An 18115-nucleotide genomic window follows, 5' to 3' on the forward strand; every position below is an offset into this window, starting at 1 on the left:
CGGGAGAGGGCGCGGGAGGCAGGCACACGGGCCCGACCCCACTCCAGCGCTCGCCGGGGACGCGGGCGGGCGGGCGGCGAGGGGACGCGGCGGGGGCGCGGGGCGGGCGCGGCCATGGAGCGGCGGCGGCGGCGGCGGCGGCAGCACTAGCGACCGCGGGCGGACGAGCGGCGGGCAGGGCCGCCCGGCGCCGCGGACCGAACTGCACAGCTCAGCAAAAGCGCCCTCGCCCTCCGCGCGCCGCCTCCTGCGAGCCCAAGCCCGGCAACATTTTTTAAAGCTCCAATCCATCCTTTGAAGGGAAGAAAAAAAAATAGCATTGATCGGAGAGACGGGGATATATATATATATATATATATATATATATATATATATATAATTTTTTTTGGCTCCTGCTAAAATTAGCCGGGCTCGCCGCGCGCCTGTGTGCGAGTGTGTGCGAGTGTGTGCGTGCGGGCGTGTGTGTGAATGTGATTACTCCAGGACTCCTCGGGCTCCGGAGACGCCATTTTCCCCCTTGATATCTCTCTCCATAAATCGGTGGCGCGGCGGAGGCGGCCGCGTCGGGCGGGAAGCGCGGGGCCGGCCGGGGCGCCCGCCGCTCGCCGCCGCCTCCGCGCGCTCGGGGGCCCCGGCGCCCCCAGAGCGAGGGCGGCCCGCCCCGCGGCTCGCCGTTTGACAGATGCTCATCGCCATGGAGTTGCCGCAGCAGCACCTTTGGGGGCTCGGGCGAGCGAGCGGAGCCGGAATCTGAGCGAGCGCCGGGGCCAGCGGAGCCAGAGCCGCCGGGACATGGGTGAGCACGCGCGGCGACCTTGGAGCGGGAGCCCCCGTGCCCAGCCTCCTGCCGCGCCGCGGGCCCCGCACGCTCGGGGCCGGGGGGCGGTGTGTGTGCCCGGCAAGCAAAAGTTCACGTCGCCTCGCCGGGGCTTTGACTTTGCACCGGGCAGGAAGGGGGAGACCGGGCCGAGGGGCGGGATGCCGGTCCCCGCGAGGCTGAACGGGGATGGGCGCGATTCCGGCCGGCCGGCGGGTGGGCAGCGATGCTGGTTCTATTGGAGTGGCCCGTTGGTGGCGGCGGTGGTGGAAGCGTCGGGCTGGAGGGCTGGGAGCTCATTGAGTTTCGCCTAATCTGATCCCCCCTATCCCCCCGCCTTTTGCACCCTCCCTCGGTCCTGCCGCCGGCTGCCGGGGCTGGCGGGTTTGGCGTTGGTGGAGTGGACTCGGGAGGGGGAGGGGGCAGGGAAAGGGGTGGGAAGGCGGCAGGATATTTTTTTTTTTCTCCCTTTGTAACTTGCAGGTTAAGTGGAGCTAGAGAGCTACATTGTAACCTAGTTGGATTTTTTGGGGGGGAATGTATCAGAATCTAACGTGTCCTTAATAGAGAGAAGAACAGGCAAGAAGTGGTCCAGCCGGCGAAGGTTGGTGTGTGCTTGTGTTCTGGCTGTGTGTTAGTTTTTCTCTTAAAAATCTTAATCAATGGATTTGAGTCGCTTTCTTGTGCTCTCCGGTTTGGGGATTCTGAAAAGACAGGAATTCCCTTAAAAGCAGACGAATGCCCTTTTGAAAGCACGCATTGTGTGTGTTTCTAGAGGAGCCTTGAGCTTGGGAATTAACCACAGGCTTCCCCGTTCGGTGGTTTCCAGTGGGAAATCACTTCGGAAAGGGAGCCCTTCAGTATCGATTTATTGTTTTTGTCTCTCGCACCATTATCTCTTTGACCAAAATACTGTCTGAGAAGTTCCACAGAGACAAAGTCAGGTAAAGTGGGCAGATCTTTATAGCAAGATGGTGATAACGTTGATGCTGGTTTTGGTGTCTGTTTGTGATGGAAGCATTGTTGGGTAATTGCAATTTCTGATCGGTAGAGCATGCTGGTTCTAAAAAAATAAGTTACTGCCGAAATGCTGTCTTCCAGCACCCCTCCCCTGCACACTACCATCACCCCTCCTCTCCTGACCCACACTGCTTACTACAATTCCGAAATTGGATCCAACTGGAAATATTTTCATTGGAGATCAGAAAGTTGTGCAGTTAGAAGTAGGAGATGGGACTAGAGGTAGTGAGTGTGTGGAGGGGGAGTTCTTATTGCCCCCCCCCACCCCCGCATGCTGCATTTATTCTTTATGTGTGTGTGGAATACTCAGGGTGTGTATGTCTAAAAGACTGTTGAGGGAAGGATTTCCGATTCGTTTCTGTTTCAAATAAACTGTCCTGGTAATCTCATGGTTGACGTCTAATACTAAAAGGGCAATTTGTGTGTCTTTATGCCTGCAGAAATTCTCCTCTGAAAAGGAGTTTATTCTGGAACTGTAGAGCAGCGACTTTTCCTTCCCAGCCCCCCTTCCCCTACCCCATAACTATCCACATCTTTTCTTCTAAAGTTTGCTTGCAGTCCATGGTCTCTAAGGAAATACTGATACTACTTGTTTTTCTGACATTCCTTTCCCTTCTTTTCCTTTTCATTCCTTCACCCTTCATCCTGTTTTTCTTCGTTTCCTGTAGATTTGCACTGAAGTAGCTGTCACCCACACTCTGGCAGTTCGGGGCCCATCCCGTACCCTCTTGCAGTTCACACAGGTACATCACCCACCCCATCCAAACAGCACCTCTGATTGCAGAGTTTGTTTGTTGTGCATTGGGGGAAGGGAAGTGGAGAAGAGAGCCTGGAGAGAAGAATGTTGTTCTGTGCAGGCCACATCTGCACCCTGGGACCAGACCTGGGCCGCCAGGAACAGTTTCCTTTACACACCCCAGTTAGATGTGATCTGGCTGGGATAGGAAGGCGGGGCCAACTGGCCAGGGGCTTGTGGAGGAGGAGAAAGTTTGTAGCACTTTAAGATGTAGCTAGTGTTCACTCACAGGTCCTTCCCTCCCCTTCCTCTTGATTTCTGTGACTTATACCTTCCTTAAACTCCTGGAGTGAGAGAGAGATGATCTCTTTGGCTCTGACATGGGAAGATTCCCAGGTTTCAGAGCAAAGTTGAAGGTGGCGTATTTTCAGCTTGAGCTTAATATCATTGCCTGTTACCAGAAAAGGGTGTTAGGGCTATGCATGAGGCAGACCAAAAGAGGGGGAAGAAGTAAGCATGGTTAAACACAGAGCATTTACAAATTGCAAGGAACATAGACCCAGAAGACACAGAGACAGGTACTCAGTGTGCTGCTAGGCATAGGATCCTCCTCCCCCATTAAGTCTTGGTTTTGGGAAGTTGGATCCTGTTAGAGTTGGGCTGTGGGAGCTATAGCCACTATAGTAACCTGAGCTGAGCTGGGGGAGGAGATGGTGAGCAAATGTAGTCCCCAGCCAGAGGAGGGAAACAGACTTGTCTCTCTTAGCAGGGAAAATAGATGCTTCTCTGGAATAAACAAACTGGAGGTGGGGGAGGGGACGGCTTGTAGTGAACATAAGGAGGAGTGGCTGAAAGGCAGGGATGTCAGTTAGGAAGGGGGCCACTTCTAGCCTGGGAGAAAGTATCAACTGCCTTATATGTTCATGAATGGGCTAGACCAGTGAAGGGTTGTAATCTGATCGTTTGCATGTTAACATCTGAATGTTACATAGGAAGGCTGTGCAGGGAGGCGCAGTTCAGGACTTTCATGTTGGGAAACCTGGATGTATCCCTGAGGGAATCGAAGAGTCCCTGGTACCTTGAGTGCTTCTGGTCATGTACTTGTATTACTCATAAGGAGCTACTTTGTAACTCACCTGACCTAAGTGAAGCTTGGGGAGGGAAGAAAGCAGAGCTTGGGAGCCTTGTAGAATCTACTTGAAAATGGTCAGTGGGGAGAGACAGGAGGCAGTGTTTTGCCGAAGAAAAAATAAATAGGTAGGCACTTTCCCCTGGATTCCCAATTCCTTTTCTGCTGTAACCTTAACTTTGAATTCCATTAGGGGATGAATCAATACTTCTCTGGCACAGAAATGTACATCTAGAGGAGGAGAGTTCTTGCAACATGGTCATTATTTTTAGTTGTACTTCAATCTTGACTCTGACACTTCTATATAATATGCAAAAGGAAGAAGATGAGAAATAGCTAGACTGATGGGACAGCCTTTCTGGGTTCCTGTGGAGACACTGAAACTTGGCTGGGCCTTGGCCTCCCAGAATGCCAGGCTTTCCCTTGGAGACTTCAAGTTTTAATTGAAACCAGAAAGCTATTGAAGGCAGACCCGGCCAATGAAATCCTGTTTTCTCTGATGCTCAGGGATGGGAAATAAATAATGTTTTTGCTGATGGCATTTCAAGTTGTTTCAGTTTTACTCCTTCCAGAAGAATGGGGTAAATTATTATGAAAACATTAGTATTGTAAAGAGTTGCAGTGCCTTAAGAATGGAATGTTGTGACTCGGACTGTTCAGGGAGCCAGAGTGTAAGAGAATCCTAGTAGGGTTGGGGGTGGGGTGGAAGAAGAAAGCCACCTAAGTTTTGTTCCTGAACATCATTTTGTCAGTTCCTCAGGTTCCTGTGAAGAAGGGAACAAAACAATCTAATTCCATTTCTGTTCTGTGGTGTATTATGAAACTGGGTCAGCTACAAGAAGATACCTGAGATAATGAATTCATAAAGGGAAAAGTTTATTTAGGCTCACAGTTTTGGAAGTTCCAGTCTATGATTGGTTTGCCTTATTGCTTTGGGCCTGTGGAGAGGCAGTGCATCTTGATGGGACCATGTGGTGGAGCAAAACCACTCACCAAATGGCCACCAAGCAAAAGAGAGAAAAAGAGAAAGGAACTGGAATTCCCAAATCCCTCTCAAGGGCATGCCTCTAATGACCCAAAGATCTCCTACTAGGACCACTTATTAAGAGTTCTACAACCTTCCAATAGCACCATGCTGGCACCAAACCCTCAATGCATGGGTCTCTAAGGCCTCTAAGTCAACGTGGAGTAAGAGTGTTGGGTGGATTTCTGTAGATATGTTGGAGTTAGGAGTGCTACCACCATACATATTGCCATAGGTTTGGGCTTCCTTTAGAGCTATTTCTAAAGGCAACTCTGGTGTTTCACTAACTCTTTGTGAAGTTGCAGACACTTGGGCCAGCCAAACACTTGCTAAGTGCAGAAAACAAAACCCCAGGATGCCCACAGAGTGCACTTCCTGAAGGCTGGGGTATGATGCCAACATACATTAGTGCTTGGCTCTGAGTTTTTATTTCCGTTTTAACTTAACTTTCTACAGATTTTGATACCTGCCTAGACACAGCAGATTGGGTCTCACTAGAGTTTTGGGGAACGATGACCTTAGATAATTTTGTCTAAGTTAGTGGAACTTAACCGTTCACATCCAGAAGTTTCACTGGTTCAAACTGGAGCAGCTTTCCTTTTACGGTTGGAGTTTGACCCTATTAAAGGGATACCCTGTAAGACCAAAGAAGCATTTCTTAATGGTTTTTGTCTTAGAAGGTAGGAGTAGACTTCCTATTCTGCTCAGAGCAAATGATGCCAGATCAAGTGAAGAATGTAAGCCACCCTGAAGTCCACGGAATCCCTTGAGAAAAGTAGTCATCCCTTCCCTAGAAGCCAGTTTTGGATTATGGTGTTCAGTCCCATGCAGAACAATCATAAGCAAAGTCAGCTGAGTGGATCCTCTGGTGGACAGAGGTTCTGCCTGTCCAAGAACAGGGAATGGGGAGAGGATCAATGGTGAGCCAGAACTTGGTTAGGCTGAAAAAAATGTTTCCCTGATCCATCTTATCATTTTCCAACAAAAACACTACCTTTCATATGCATGGGACTTTGTTCTTTTCAAAAATATCTTCATATCACATCCACCCCCTTGGTTCTGAGGAGGAATGCCAAAGTATTGTATCCCCATCAGAAAACAAGGCATAGAATACACTGGTTGCTTGAAATGACACAAGTTGGTTGCTGACCTGAGGCCAGACGGCTGTGGTAAAATGTGAACAGCCTTACACCTGAAGTGACAAAATCTGTCTTGGGTCCTGTCCTTGCTACTTTCCAGTTCAATGGCCCCCAGCAAGTAATTTAACATCTTTGAACCTCAGTAACCTAATCCATAAAATAGGGATAAAGATGCCTATTTCATAGGGGTTGTAAGAATTAAATGATAATAGCTAATTTCTGTCATTGAACTCTGGGAGGACAACTCTTGCTGTCTCCTGGAAATGGGTGCTTGTGGTTATTGTTGCCATAAGCCAACGATTAATGGCATGGCTGGAAATGCCCAAAAAGGCCCATTGTGTTCTAATAGTTCAACTGATTTGTCAGTATATATGTATATACTGATGAATCAATTGGATCATTCTACTTATATATACGGATTGCATTATTAGATGCCAACAATGTCAGATCTCTCTGAGATTTAGAGTGTCATGTGATATCCAGTTGTCCTCAAGAAAGTGCTGGTGCTCAGGACATTCTGTTTGAGTAGAGAATCAGGAGACCAAAAGTAAGAAATTTAGGCGCACAGAGGGGAAGCTGTGGGAGTGGGACGGAGGGGGGCTTCTCCATCAAGGTACTGCAGTGGTTGAGCATGCTGTTGAGGACAGAATTTCTAGCCTCTATAGAAAAGAACTGACAGCAGAATTGTCTGTCCTACAGGATTCAGGAAGTTCTCTATAATCAGGGAAGTTCTTCACAGTCTCTTGGCTTCCAAAGTTTTCCGGGTCCCTCCTCCTCCCCTTTCCCTTGATACAAGGTCCACCCTGTCTGGCAGCCTGCACTGGGCATCTTGCAGTGTTCTCAAGTGAACCCCATTTGACACAACCCACAAGACTCTGCTCCTGTCAGACCGGTTTCCTGGCTGACCCTGGGCACTCTGTCACCTGTCCACCTCCACACCTCAGCTCTCTCAGGGTTGCCACCCCCTATCTGGAAGGTGCCCTGACTGGTCTCTTTTAATGAGAGTCTACCTGTTAGAGCCACCAGCACTGCCCTCCCTCCTCTGGGTACACAAGGTTTCTCCCCACGGACTCTTAGCTCATCTCTAGTTCCCAGAGGACTTCAGGTTAAAAGCATGTGCCTGGCACCACGTCACACTCCCCAAACCATGAATCCTCGAGAAAGGGGCCGACTCTTGCCCCACAAAGCCTTACAACATTAGTGCTTGATTTTGGTTGCACAAATGAATCACAATTTATACAGAGAGAGAATACTAAAAGTAAATGCTATTTAAGGTGTACTAATGCTCTGCAAAATGAAGCAACACAACGAGCACCTCTTAGAGTGAGTAATAACTACTTATGCTAATGGCCTTTTATATTTTTGGCTATCTTTCAGGGAAAATCATCCAATCTCAGTTTTTCCCTCAAAACCTAAGAGGTAATGATGTTTTACTGCTTGTGTACCCTTTCAGTCAGTGATTCATTCATTCATTCATCAGCATATATTTATTAAGTGTCTCTTAGAGTCTCATCACCCCTCGAACACACACAGCTCTTGACTTCTCCAGAAATTCCAATCACATTTTCTGTCTACCACACTCCTTTTGCCACTTAGCCATGTAAACCGCCTTCTTGGTTGCTGAGGTCCAAATGTTTCTCTGATCATCAGTGACTGAGAGTTTGGTCACAACGGGAAAGAGAAAAGACTGGGCAGAGGAATGCACCTAGAAGGGGAAGTTCCAGGAGGTCAGTTCCTGGGAGGCCAGCTGCAGGATGGACTGGCCACCAATTAACATATGTTGTGGGACAAGTTACCATGCTGCTCTGCTTCTGAATGGACCCAGATTAAAGTAACAAAAGGATTGATATGGACGGCCCCTTCTGAAAATCTGGGACGTTATAGCTAGATGTATGCCAAGGATTTTAAGGTTTTCTTAAAGCTCAGGGCTCCTTAAACCCATTTGATGGCACACCAACAACTGCTTAAACCAATCCCATTGAGAATTAATGCACTTAACTCGGTGTTTGATGTGGTTGACGAGTCACTGAAGGAGAAAGTGGTGCCCTGGGGTAAATTGAGTCAGGAGAATCTCCCCAATTAGAACAAAATGGGCTTACAGGAAAGGGGAGGAGGCAATGAGCTACTTGTGAACAAATACTACAAAGCTTATTGTGGAAGGAAGAAAAGGGGTTAAGTTATCTATACCTCTTTTGAAGGCTGGCCCTCTTTGGTGAGATAACTGACTTGAAACAAGGGAGATGATACAAAAACAGCGTCTGGGAAGTACAAAAATACACTCTCCAGCAGGACTTTGCTACTGCTGTGCTCACTAGGCTTCTGGAATCTCTGCTCTGGATTCTTCACTTGCCTCATGGATGCAGGACCTTGTCGTCATTTTCCTGTGTGGATTCTAGAGAGACTGAAGCCTAGGGCTGAGCTGGTGCTTCCAGGGTGGTTTTTGCATCCCCAATGCACCTGGTCTGACCTGCCACTGGAAGCCTGTGTACCGTAATGAATGGGGGGTTGCTTCTTATACACTTCGAGATCAGAAGGAGTGACCTGCAGTTTGTGCAAAACCAGGACCCTCTGTGATGTTGGGTGGGAGTGGCATCAGGAAAATTATGCTTTGATCTAAGCCAGTGAGAACGTTTTGTGGGGTTTATGATTCACCTCAGAACATGCCAGTTGGACTTTTAGGAAAAAGAAGCCTCTGCAAAGTGTGAGATGCTGCAATGACCTTTACCCCAGGATCTTGAAAAGAATTTGGAGTAAAAATGAAGAAAATAAAAAGCCAGCAAAATGTGTAAAAAGCGATTTCTTTATCATTTGTTTTATCTGCCAGTGATTCGTAGATGTTGATGGAAAGGAACTCCTTGGAGTTTGAACTTGGGATGTGGAGGTTCTGAATTTGATGACTCCAGCATAGCAGGCTGATAATGTCACTGGAAACAATGGGGATGTCCACATGCTTGTAGCAGAATAATGAAATCTAGGTGGCAAGTCCTGCATAGTTGTTGGTGGCTATGTCTATGACTTATTGAATTTGAGCTATGAGATCTTTGATTTTTTTTTTTTAAGTATTGATTAATAGTGGTGACTAAAAAGAGATGATTTGATGTGAAAGCCTTATTTGTGCTCATTACTCTGTACACTACAGCTCAATTACAATCAATTTTTTTTTTTATCTACAAATATTTATTACAGTCATACAATTGCAGTGGTGAGCCATTGAGCCTGGTATTTTTGGACAGGAAAGGTCTGCTATGAGGTGTGACTTTTGCTCTTGGAGAACGATTTCAGAGAGACATACTTACTAACATGACAACCATCACTCTGCAACTAAAGGAGGAACACTATTCAGGGTGCAATTTTGTTATTTGTGGGATTAGGGTTAAGGTATAGTCAAGGGAAAGCCTCAAGGAAGATATGTTTGGGGTTTCATGGAAGAAGTGGGACGGGGGATGCCTCATGTGTAGAATACATTGACATAGGGGAAGAGGTGTAATGAAGTTCAAGTGTGAATTTGGAATTGCTTCAAGGAAAGGAATGCTAATCATGAGCATGGATTGCATCTGGCAGGCCAAAGCAGTGTTGAAGGTGAAGGTCCAGATGGTTGATGTCGACGGGCAGGCCACCCATAAGAGTTATCTTGTTGGGCTGAGGTCTTTTGTTAACACTAGGAAGGAATAGCAACCAGAGCCCTCTAAGTTGAACTCAGTCTACCTGTCCAGAGTTTCCATTCAAATGCCTAACTTTCAACACTTATTCAGCAAAATCACTTTGCTCATTGACATTAAATATAATGCACCCAGTCTCTGATGGGTGCTGTAGGGACCCCGAGAAATGAAGACAATCAGGTCTCTCTGCCCTTGAACTGGGTTCTGATGCCCTAAGATCTCATGAAAAACAAGGGTGGAGCAGCAGATATCTGGTTCAGTACTGGGTTGTAGTGGGAGCCCAGGGGGCCATTACAGAGGTTGAACAGATCAGAGAAAGCTTCTTGGAGTGGGTGGGTCTTGAGATGCCTCTGGAACAATGGGATAGCCTTGGGTAGGCACAGAACAGCAGGGAAGATCATCAACTTGGAAATGTAGATGGGGGAGAAGGAGAAGTTCAACACAGGACTCTGCCTATGCTATACAGCAAGAGAGGTTGGATAGAGTCCTATAAGACAGACCAAGGCTCCATCTCTACCGAGCTGAGGAACCTTGATCCCAGTTTTTCATTTTCAAGAACAGACTTGAGGAACAGGAGGGTGTGACACTCAGACTTCCACATACACTGCACAGGAAAGAACTGTGACATTTGACCATGCTGCTCACTGAGGGCTCCTGTCTGACACTGGCTCTTTAGTCTGAGGTTCTAAAGAGGTATCTTTAGAATGACAAGTAAAACTACTTCTTAGCATTTAGACAGCAGAGAATGGACTACTCTGGATATGTAAGACTTCCTGATACTAGAACTTATTTCAGGAGTTCAGTGCATAATTGGAGAAAGACATACAAGATTCAGCAACAGTGCAGTGTTTAAATGACAGTTCAAGATAGCTAGAGAAGGAATATCATAAAAGAAGGGAAGATTAACTAATATTCATTTAGCTCTCCAGTATGTCTAGCATCTCCTTTGCAGTGGAAGCATAAATATGAAAGTGTCAGATTATACTTTATGTTCAAGTGACAATGAACAAGCAATTGTTGAATCAGATGGTTGAGAAGTTGAGGAATTTGAAGTAAGACTGAACGAGCAGTAGGATCAACACTGGAAAACCTCAAAGGAAAGACTATGGAATTTATATCTGATTAGTCATTTGGTTTGTCCTTTTTGTCTCCAAGAAGTCTGACATTTTTTTATCCCCAGTTTACCGTGTCTAGTTAACAACTAGAGTTTCAGTGACTACTGGTGTTGACTATTTGGAGACTGGAAGAATTATCATTCAAATGACATTAGGAGTAAACAGGACTACCTCTGTGATTTCAACAAATCCCTCAACTTCAGTTCTTATCTACAAAATGGGCACATCTCTGGATTAAATCACATGGTAAACTTACAGTTAAACCAGCATTATACGTAAATAAACTTCAAGTATGTCAGGTACACGTTCAAAGTTAGGATCATCCTCTTTGCCTGGTGGAGCTCTGTGCCTACTTGGACAGCAAATACTGTGATCACAATAGGGGTCTACCTTGTTTAACCTACTTTGGCACCTTTCTGTATGTGACTGTGTATTTTTTTTTTCTTGTAAGATTCTGTGAAGAGGAAAGGAAGGGCAGGTGATGAAACTGAAGCCCAGAGTTTGAGCGGTGTGGGAAGCCAGATGGCAAACTGATTTTAGAACTCAGATATGTAGGAGCAGCTATGAACTTTGATAAAAAGCTGGCCTCACTTTGTGTTTTTGATACATCATCATGATATGACAGGCTTTGAAATCATGTCTGTGGCTATGCATCACTTAACAATGGGGATACATTCTGAGAACTCCATTGTCAGGCAGTTTTGTTGTTGTGCAAACATCATAGAGTATACTTGCATAGACCTAGATGGTATAAGTCAATCACTCGGGGTGGCCTCTTGATGAAATCAAGAGATGTGGTAAACATGAGATAGATGAGGCTATTGCCAGCATAACATGGTATAGGGATCTATAGCATACTGTTTTTTTTTTTTTTTTTTAATAAGTAGAAGAGTACACTCTAAAATAATGATAAAATGTACAGAGTAATAAATACATACTTCAGATTAGGTAGAGGGTAATGAAGGGAGGGGAAGGAATGGGGGCTAGGAAGTACAGTGAAATAGACATTATTACCTCATGTACATATATGTCTGCATGACCGCTGTGTTCCTACAATATGTACAATCATAAAATGAGAAATTATACTCCATTTTTGTATGATTTATCAAAATACATAAATGCATTCTGCTGTCATGTGTAACTAATTAGAACAAATAAAAAATTAAAAAAAAATACGTAAACCAGTAGCATAGTCATTTATGACAATTATCAAGAGTTACATATTGTACCATAATTGTGTGTGCTGCACTTTAAGGTGACAGGTGGTGCAGTAGGCTCATTCATATCACGTCATCACAGATACACGAGCGATGCCTCGTGCTGTGGCCTTACAATGACTGCAACTTCACCAGGTAATAGAAAAAATTCCAACTCCATTACAGTCTTATGGGACCGCCATCAAATATGTGATCTCTTGTTGACGTAATTGTTACTCAGCACACTACTGTATCTGGATTCAATTGTGAATTTGATACAGGTAGTACGTGCCTTTGAGAAAATTACTAAGCTAACAGGATTTTCATTTCCATATCTGTACACTGAGGGCAGAATTTTCTGCATCATAGGGCTGTTGTAAGGGTTGAATGAATAATAACTATAAAGGGGTCAGCCCAGGCCTTTGGTACTATTTACCTCCTTTTCGCTGCAAGTATGCTCTTTCCATGACTGCGTAGAGGAACACAGGCCACAAATGGAGTGACAAAGTTAGAGAGCTCAACCTGCAAACCTGCGGACTGGCCTGGCCAGTACCATAGAGACCTTTTCCCAAGATCCAGTCCCAAGGCTCATGCTGTTGTGTTCTTGGATCCCAGAGGAGGCACTGTTTTTGCAGCTTTGAGCTTGGTGAATAGACAGTGTGCCCCACCTCAGGGCTCAGAGGTTTGATTCTGCTTCTTTCCCTATTATGGAGACTCCCAAACACAGAACTGATGCCATGTGTGTAGTTGTGTTCAGCTCAGTAAACCCAGCCAGACAGAGCTTCAGAACTAGCAGGAGCCAATAAAGAGTGTGAGGAACCAGTCCTTCCTGGGAATGGCTCCTGGTTGCCAATCCAAAGAGAGAAGGCTTAGTGTTCAGAATGCCAGGCTGGAAGGGGCCACAGAACTCACCTCATACCATCTCCTCATCCTTCAAATGAAGATGGGGGACTTGGGAGAACAAGTAACTTATAAGGGCCATCCAGCTCTGGGTGGCAGTGTAGGGTAATGAACCTGGAATTCCTTACAGATCCCACTATTATTTCCACCATAAAAACAAGAGAGCAATACCCAAATAATAGCAAAACACTCAAGGTAAAAGCTAGCCATATGTACTTTCCATGGTGCATGGAAAGGGAGGAGGTGACTGACTCTCCAGGCCCTGTCCCTCAGGGCTCTACCTGGGATCTAAGAAGGCAGCCCTTAGCCAGATGCTAGCTTGGCTGACACAGACTATGAAAGTAATTCAAATCCAACTAAAAATTTGAGCACTTACTAAGGTGATCCCAGTATGTTCTTTCATAATTATTATCTCATTTAATCTTCAATTACTTTTCAAAACAGCCCTTGGGGTAGGATTATTACCCAGTTTCCAAATGAGACTTGAACAGATTAACAGTGTCTCCCAAGAACACAATTACTAAGTGGGAAAGAGAGGCTAAGTAATCTAATCCTATGACATTAAGTTCATGCTGCTTCCCTTCTTCTTTGCAAGGAGAAACATGACTTGGGCTCTTGGTTGGGCAGTGAGGCCGTGTGTTTGCTGGGTTCTGAACCACATGGAGACCCATTTAGAACTGGGCTCCTTTCTTCCTGGAGTTCCTGGCCTGGTGGGAAAGATAGACAATTAAATGAAAAATTGAAACACAGTTTGCCAAATGCTTTTGAGAAAATGTCCAAGGATGTGCAAGCAACACCATTGTTTCACAAGAGGAAGTGGTGCTAAAGGTAGGCTCAGCCAGTCTCCGTGAAGCAAGTGAAACTTGACCCAGTTTTTGAAAGGTAACTTAGAGTTAACCAAGTGGAGAAAGGAGAAGGGGTAGGCCAGCCAGAGGAACCAACAGGAAATTGTATACAGTGGTGCTCATCAGAGAGGCTCTGGAGAGGCTGCTGCTGGAGAATTCACGGGTGAAGGACTTAGGGAGTGCTACTTGGAGGAGGTAAAATGTGATCTAGAATGTACCACACAGGTGTGTGGTGTAGGAAAGGTCACTGAGTAGGAGCTTTGTCCTTCCCTTTAAACCGCTGACATATTTGCAGTGTCAGGGAACTGCAGCACAAAGCTGTCTTTGCCCTTGCTGATTAAGAGGCCAGTAAGGGTTGGGTCACTTGATCCATTTGCCAGTGTTGATGGAGCATTTATCCTGGGTATTTCTGCAGCAAGGAGGATGTCAAGAAGCATCTCTCAGAGCCATAGGCAACTGAGTCACACGGTGTCTGGCTGGACCTGGATGTAGCCTTGCACTCAGCATTCACTGGAGTGTCTCTGCACGTATCAGGAACTGTGCCAGGCCCTGGGGATACCATGATGAGCCAGTTACAGGTCCTTCCCTTAAGGGCTTTCTATCTCGTGGGGGAGGCAGCGTTAAACCAAGAATGGCACAAGAATTCCATTACATACCTAGTGCTAGGAAAGATCAGCTTTGTGGTACAAAGGCACAGAACACGGAGTCCTGACCTGAGTTGTAAAGCTCAGAGAAGAAACATTTGACCTCATTCTGAGTCATGAAGAGGCGAGAACTCAAGGGGACAGGAGGAGGATTCCAGGTGCATGCAGAGTCACCTGAAAAAGCCACCGTGACTCCCACCTAAGTACCTGAACAGACATAAAGAGATGAATAGTCAGCCACCCCCAAAAGCCGAAGTCAGACAGTCTTGACAGAATCTGACAAGGGATTTTTATAACTATAGGCCAGTGAGCATTGGTTGGAAATACAATTGGTTCCCTGTATATGTAGGCAGGCAGGATCATACTCCAACCTTTTACAATACTTACAGACACCCCCACCCCGATCAAAGATTCACAATTTCTAGGGCTGGGGATGTAGTTCGATAGTAGTGCACCTGCTCAGCATGCACACTGATCCCCAGCAACAACAACAACAAAAAACAAAACAACCAGAAGAATGGAAACAACAACAACAAAACAAAGAAAGAAATTTACTATTTCTGTCAACTAGAAAAATCATCAATCTTCTGGTCTACTGCATGGGCAGCTTTAATAAAGACACCTAGGGACTGTCCCCTCCCTACAGCATCACACATGTTCTCAGAGGCTGCACCTCTCAGGGAACAAATGGGCAAGACTGGAGGGGGGTTGGGGTGGAGTGAAGGCAGGGCCTTGGCCTCCGGGAGGAGGCCTCCCTCCTGTGTTCCTGCAGTCTTCCTTGACCCTGCCCATCCTCCTCTCAGGACCTTTCCATCCCAGCTCGCTCCTCCTTACTTTAGGCTCCCCTGGGGTCATGCTTCTTCCTGTTCAAGATGCCAGGCGGCTTTCTAATATTCTCGTTTTCCTGTTACTGTAATTCTGACTTTGCCCAAGTCCTCTAGGTGCTTCTGAGGAAGGACGGGGAGTGACCACGGGAGGAATGAGGCAGAGCACTCTTCCTGGGTTTGTGATGGTTTTGCCTTTGAACTCCTGGGAGGTGCATGTTTTTTTATTCTTATTACTGATCTTTAAATAAGCAGCAGAGCTCACCTACCAAAGACATCGAATAATGAGGGAGGTCAGGAAGGCATCACTTTTTTTTCCATTTTATTGATGAGACATTAAGGCTGAAAGAGGCCTTCTTTGGGCTCCTAAGAAGCAGGATAGGGCCCAGAATTCACATTATTTGACTCTTGTTGCAACCAAGGGCTCTGTCCATTTCTACTGTATTATTCCTTTAGAAAGCAGCAGTCAGGTTACATACAGTACCTGCTTATGGGCAGTGACTGGGAAGATAGGGGAGGTGGATGATGCTGGCAAATCCAGCTTGAGTGGTTTGTTTCATTCATTAATTTAGTCAATCAACATTTCTTGAGGCCCTCTTATGTGTTGGACACTGTGCTGTGCATTGGGATGTCACAGATGAAGAAAGTGCCTTTTCTTAAGAGACTTGGAGTATTGCGGTAAGGGGAATACTTTTAAATACACAACAAGAGCATGTGGTGAAGGCATTGGATAGGGTAAGTGCATGAACCGAAGTCTAAGGCTTTGATTCTCAGTTTTTGGCCTGTCAGAAGCATCTGCAGGATGTGGGGAAGTCCAAGTGCTGGGCCCACACTGTAGCCCTGATTCAGTGAGTCTTGAGAATTTGTATTTCCACCAAGCTCCAGGATCAGTAAGAATTCCCCAGGCAACAGGTGGAGAGTATATTTTTAGACTAGGAAAAAAAAATCTGCCATCCTTCAGATTTGGAGGGGCGGAGGGATGTACTCTTTGGGACTCCTTTGGGTGTGAAGCACATTTATCCAAGCAGGATTTCCCTGGCCACTGAGAGAAATAGTGTTGTAGGTTCAAACTATGCAATTTGGAGTGTTCCCATAGGTCTGTGCCTGTGCAGGATAAAATTACAGAGTGTTGAGAATGGAAGAGATATGGATCCCTCCCCACTCATTGCTGATGACAGTATAGGATAAGGTGCTCAGAGTGGCTTGTCTAGCATCTCACTGCTGTGAACAACAGAGCCAGGAGCACAGACCAAGTTTCTACACTCCTGCCCCTGGGTTCTTTTCAAAACCTCTGCTCCTTCCTTGCCCTTCTGATTCCTTGGGGTCTTCTAAGCAGCTGTTTCCTAAGTTTTATTGTTCTAGTCCCTCTGCCTGAGCCCTGCAGGCAGCCATGGAAGGGTTAACTTTTGTTGGACTGGAGGCCTGAGCCAAGTACAGAGTGTCCATTGTGCGCCTCCCCCTCAGGAGGAGTCCCTGACTGCTGGAATGTGACAGGGCAGAGCGTTTTCACCTTGCTTTGGCTTCCTCAGCTCTGAGTGTGTGCGTGCTTGCGGGTGCTCACACGGGCGTGTTGGCAGGGCCCCATCACAAGAGGACTGGCAGTTGTCTCCCAAGCCCACCCAAAGATGGAACTGTGAGTTTTGGAAGGCAGGTATGTGCTGGGGAGAAGGCAGAAGGGGAACAACAGCTTTGTGTGCTGGTGAAGTAAACAGACAGGTTAGGTTTCTTTGCTCTTTGCTTTTGAAAGCTTTTCTATTTTATTTTCTAGGGTGAGGGGCTCATGCAGACATGAGCTGGATTCTTATCCTCAGGATAGGCAAGGGAATTTGGCAGGGACTGCCTGGCTGGGTGGGGCTAGGGTTGGAGAGGTTTGAACCAGAGGACTTTGAATAGCGATCAGGGGGCAAATTCATTTTCATTCAGAGAGAACTTCCTGAAACACTCCAAGTGCCAACCCCTTACTGGGTACTAAAGTGAAGGTGAGCAGTATACAGTCACAGTTGGTCTCGGCTTGAATTGCAGTTGAGTTACAAAAATAAGATTTGCGTGTTCAAAACAACTAGAAGAGGATACAAGACTGGTATTTAGTGGCAAACTATACAGCTGGGTGCAAGGTCAGTCAGGCCAGGAAGTGAGAACTGTGACGCAGAGTTTGCAAAATTTTGCCATTGAGAACTAAGGTGTGGGCATGACCTGGAACTATGAGAATGCTTGGGGTCTGTTTGTTCATTTGCTCATTCATTTCTTCATGCAGCAGGCCTTTAGGGAGCACGAGGCATAGGCCAAACATTGCATGCAGCAGTGAAAGGGGATGTGAGAACTTGTTCTATAAAGACACCTGAGCAGAAAGAACTCTGTGCTTGTAATGTGGTGGAGGCAGATTTGAATTGAGTAGACAGTGCACAGTGGTGGCTAAGGAGCTCTGGGGCTGGCCACTTGTGGTGAGACTAGTCTGGAAGGTTTGTTCCCAATGGTTAGGATAATTTGAAACTGCATCGCTGTTTTATCTGTAGTATTTATTGTGGAAAAACTTCCATAGCCCTGGCTGTGGTCCTCAAGCAATCAGAATCAGATTTCGCCAGGGGGCCGCATTTTCCTATGGCCCCTCTGTCTCAAATATCAGATTCCCTTAATTGAGGCATGTGGGTAATCTTTCTAAAGCTTTGATATTGTCCCTTCCCTCCTGACATCCCTTTAATGGCTTCCTATTACCTATAAGATAAAATCCAAACTCATTAGCGTGGCTTCCAAGGATGTCCATGATCTACTGTAAGCCTTTCTTTGCAGCCTATGTATCTCTCACCAGCCTTTGTTTTGAGCCATACACCTTAGCTGCCATTTACTTTCTCCTTCCTGAACATAGTCATGCATGGCCCTGGCTCATACTGTGCTTTAGCTCTCCTTCTGTCTGCACTGTCTGCCTTCTTTCCACTCCACCTATGAAAAGCCCAAGTTTAAAGCCAAATCTTGAACTCTCCTCCAAGCCTTCCTGTGCAGTTTCATATCAACCTGTGCTTGCCCAGGTGGAAAAATTCAAGATTTTTGCTTCTGTCCTTCACTATATTAC

At 46.2% G+C, this 18115-nt stretch overlaps 1 protein-coding gene across 3 annotated transcripts in view; it reads left to right on the forward strand.

The window, feature by feature from the left end:
• The first annotated feature begins 434 nt into the window (after nt 1-434).
• Nucleotides 435-18115, forward strand: part of Setbp1 (SET binding protein 1) — a 351577-nt gene continuing 333896 nt past the window's right edge. Inside the window, exon 1 of one of the 3 annotated variants that reach the window (XM_047526550.1) lies at nt 435-796. The gene's annotated coding sequence lies outside the window, so the exon portion shown is untranslated. Of the gene's footprint in view, nt 797-1291; nt 1422-16639; nt 16700-18115 lie in introns of those variants that run through there. The other 2 variants (XM_047526552.1, XM_047526551.1) reach the window with 2 other exon arrangements.

This window comes from Sciurus carolinensis, chromosome 15 (genome assembly GCF_902686445.1).
Source record: "Sciurus carolinensis chromosome 15, mSciCar1.2, whole genome shotgun sequence".
NCBI lineage: Eukaryota > Metazoa > Chordata > Mammalia > Rodentia > Sciuridae > Sciurus > Sciurus carolinensis.